Source organism: Syzygium oleosum, unplaced genomic scaffold, assembly GCF_021117445.2.
Source record: "Syzygium oleosum isolate NSW1041296 unplaced genomic scaffold, Sole_v2.1 Sole_v2.26, whole genome shotgun sequence".
NCBI lineage: Eukaryota > Viridiplantae > Streptophyta > Magnoliopsida > Myrtales > Myrtaceae > Syzygium > Syzygium oleosum.
This window is the reverse complement of record NW_026607510.1, coordinates 3,889,553-3,893,789: the sequence shown is the minus strand read 5'-3', so window position 1 is coordinate 3,893,789 and position 4,237 is coordinate 3,889,553. Positions and strand designations below refer to the sequence as shown.

The window sequence follows — 4,237 nt, the reverse complement described above, 5'->3', positions numbered from 1 at the left end:
TTTGGACCGGAACCATGAAGGTCATCGAGATAGCGTTGCTACACCATAACACCCACCTTCACTCTAGGTCTCTTCTACAAAATCAAACCATAAAGGTTGCTTAGAGATACATATTGAGAGTGGGCCACCAATCAACCATCGGCTCTGACATCATTTGTTAGGAGTCCATAACAAAAATCCAATATCTTCATTAGGGGAAATCACCCAGAAGGAGGCAAAATCCAAGCCTAGATACCAATAAATGGGTGCTAATATGTAAATAATGGAAAACGAAAACAAGACTTGTGGCAGGTATGCTATCCCACACACAAATGACACTCCAAGCCTCTATAAAAGGGATTGCCTTTTAGCCACTAAGCCCCTCTTCGAATTTTGTTTCGCACCTTAGAACTACTTTATAGTAGCAGAATTCTGATGCACAGGAAATCATCTTCATTCAAAAGTTTATGCTAATAAATAATAAGTCAACTAGGATATATTAACTATTTCACACCTAATTTTTTAAGATGAAGCTGTTTAAAGACATGCATCACTAGAATAAGACGTTTAATAACATGTCGAACAATTGCTATTAGGAAGTCGCAAAGTATCTGGTCACAATATGTAATTGTAGCCATAACAAAAACAAACCATGCGCCATTCCCTTATCAATTACCATAAACTAACTTCATCGTGTTCCATAAAAAAACGAAATATGAGAAGGCAAATTTCCCATTTGCAACTTAGAAATTAGCTGGAGATTCCGGATCCACATGCAGGCAAAGAGGAGACACAAGGAAGCTTCCCACAATCATATCGTGTAACACTACTTACTCCTCTAGTCAAGAGCAGCCTGTAGAACACTACATCCCCTAGGAACTTCATCAATCGGCCAGACCCGTCTTGTTGCACCCAACCTGACAAATACGATGCTGTTATCAACGTGGCCGCCCTCCATCTCCTCTCCTTTGCATACCTCTCTAGGGAAAATTTCATGTCGTGGGTCACAAGTTTTCCGTGCTTGGAAATCGAGTCCCCGACGGGCCAAGCCAATACCACCACGTCCTCGAGCGCTGAGCATCCTCCCTGGCCCAAATCGGGGGTCATCGGGTGCAAAGCATCTCCGGCCACTGTGACATTTTCCCGGGTTAATTTCCCGAATATAACATCCCACGAGTATCAGAACATCAGCGGGGCCCATGTCAAATTTGAAAGATCAGAGTTCTTGACCACGTCGAGGTAAATGGGCGGGAAGTCCTTGGCCAAATTTTCGCTCACTTCCCTTTGTATCGTTTCCGGTTTAGCTCCCTTCTCCATACCTTAAATTGGGACATTAACGCTTTGTTTGGGATATGGTGAAGAGAAAATGTGTGAAAAAAACTCGGAATCTTTTCATTTTCCCTACGTTTCTTCTCAAACAAATCTTTTTGTTTTTTACCCAATTTCCTGGGCCTCTTCAATTTTCCCTCCCTTCCCCTCCCAACAAAGCATGAAAGGAGAGTTGGTGAGCAATTACTGATAGTCCACTGAAAGTTGACAATCTGAAAGGACTCATACAAAATTGATTGGAAAATATTTGTAAAAAGTTGATGCATATGTATGTATGTATGTATACATCTCCAAATATATGAATTGTTAAAAACTATTTCATTTTTTTCTGCCAATTAAGTGTAGATTGTCTAATTTTCCATGCAAAATATCACGAAAAAAGCAACTCGCTCAATATCATTAAAAAAAAAATGAAATTCCACACTGAAAGGAAGATAATTATAGGAAAGTTAAATCAATGTTACCTTTAGGAGGACACTTGCTCGCGAAATGCCAGTACAATTCCTTGTCATTGAGAGGAAGAACACCAGCCCTCTTTCCCACGTCCACAAATTGGTGAGTTCTGAGGCCGCCGCCAAATCGGTGGCCCTCTAGGAACACAAACAACCCGCGCACCGCCGACCGCCCTGAATAGACCGGCAAGCAAAGTCCTAGCCAACGGGCCACAACGGAGCGCACACCATCACATCCTATAACAACCTACATGTACAACAAATACACAATTGCAACTCGGAAAATTAAAGTGGGAAAGTTGCCATATTAATTCAATTCAAAAGAAGGTATAAGAGAAATTTACTATAGTGACCTTAGACTTTATGGTAGTTCCATCGTCAAGTGCGATGATACAAGTGGATGAGCCTTGTTCGATTTGGGTTTTGAGCGAAGTGATCTTGGAAGAGAATCGAATGGTATTGTGAGGAAGCTCCTCTGCCAGAACCTCCAACAAGACTTTGCGGTGAACTATTCTTAGCTTGCCTCCGTTCCTGCTGCGTACATGTTTTTCTATCTTTGGCGTACTAAAAGTCATGCATGAATTAACAATTAAATGATTGAAATTGTTACAATTGAGAGATGAGCCTGTCAACATAGGGAAGATATACTTGAAGCACTTAAAAGTTTTGCACACCTTTGTCCGACTAGCTTAAGCTTTTAGATGAAGCTAAGCTTGATGTTATATTTGAATTCTATAATACTCTCCCTCATGTGTAGAATAAACTTTGGCTTACGATTGAATTGTGAAAACATATAATGGGGGTGCCAATAGGAGCCCGAAAATTCTTAAACTTAGATCGTCCTACTATGATACCTTATAAAATTGTGTATACAAACGTTTACTACAAAAGTTTATGATTTCAGAAGGATTGATGATGGTTCCACAAAATTTTATATGATATCATAATTAAAGGTCTTGAGTTTGATGCACAACTCATTTCACCCATTTTCCTTTTTATCATGAGTTATGTCTGCAACATGTCCTTCGCCCACCCATCGGGTTCACACGCTTAAGGCTGAATCATCATTAAATTGGTATTCGCTTAAGGGTGAATGCTAGGATGTAAAATATATTTTCTCTGTTGTACTCTAATAGCTTAAGCTTTCGTAGTAATCAATAGCACATAGATGCACATTTAACTTTAAGTGTAGTTTGTCCCTTTCATGGTATATTCTTAATGATTATAGGTATCATTTCGTGCAACCAAAATAGTAGAAGATCGGTACAAGAAATCAATTGATCTAATACACTCCTAGTGCACCTATTTGCTAGAATCAACCAGCCTCAAAAACATTATAAAAGGGAAATAACAAGTGTTTAAATGCTAGCAGGAGATATAAATGAAGGAATTTGGGATTCACCGATCATATGAACCGAATTGCACTTCTCGAATCGTTTTAGTCTTGACATCAGTTATGCAACCCCTGATAGATAAATACCAAAAGATCGAAATATTAATCAGTGAAGTTATTTCTTCGAGTAATCTAATGGAAGGGAATAAAAAAAAATTTAAAAAAATGGAGTAGGTAAAAAGATCAAGTCCCAATTGTGCAAATTCCCTTCTCTCACTGCTCTCCCTCCTCTCCAACCCTCAAAACTCTCCTTTCGTGTAATCTATATAAACATACAACAATATACTCTGCCCTTGTGATTGCTTCTAATAATGACAAGTAGAATTCTAAATGGAGGTAGGAAATTAATGTTCACTATAGTTCGATATTGCATACTTTGCCCTTTTCTCTAAGATTGATTATCCACATCAGATTTTGAAAATAAAATTGGTCACTGCTATCTTTAAGCCATTGGCCAAAGAAACACTTTTAGCTAATCAATTTCCATATTTACACATGGTATCAATAAGAAAACAAGAAGCTGTTGTCGACATTGTCGCTTATTCACACTAATCGTCGTACTACCTTCTTTGGCAAGAGGATGTTAGGGTTCATCCTAAGGAAGATTTCTATGAAAACCATGGGCCAACATATTCTTCTTTCAAAACCAAGCAAAAGCTACCATCAAAAAAGTATCGGTAATTACAAAAGTTTGTGGTGAATAAAAGCACCATATTGTACTAAATTGCACAGGCCTCCGTGAAGTTTTATAGATATCGGTGCTAAGTGTCCAAGCGCTTGGACGCCAACCTTCTTCAAGGCCACGGCGGTCGCCAGCCCCGCAATTCCAGCGCCCGCTATCACCACCTCCTCCATATATACAATCGTCTTCAAGCTTGTGAGCGGGTAGGGTGTTGTTTCTTTGCTTTGAAATTGGCAAATGTTGGAATTTTGGGTACAAATCCCTTGTAAAGTGAATAAGAGGTGTGGATGGAGGAGTCCCACATTGAATAGAAGAGAGATGAGAGATGGGTTTAAATAGTTGAGCCTCTCAAATAGGTTTGGGCCCCAAGGGGTACCCCACTTTTGTGGAAGAGAGAGGACC

General features: G+C 39.4%; 1 pseudogene; it reads right to left on the bottom strand.

Moving 5' to 3' along the window:
* Positions 1-729: 729 nt before the first annotated feature.
* LOC115681974 (monooxygenase 2-like) lies at positions 730-4,008 on the bottom strand (annotated as a pseudogene).
* Between the last annotated feature and the right edge of the window lie 229 nt (positions 4,009-4,237).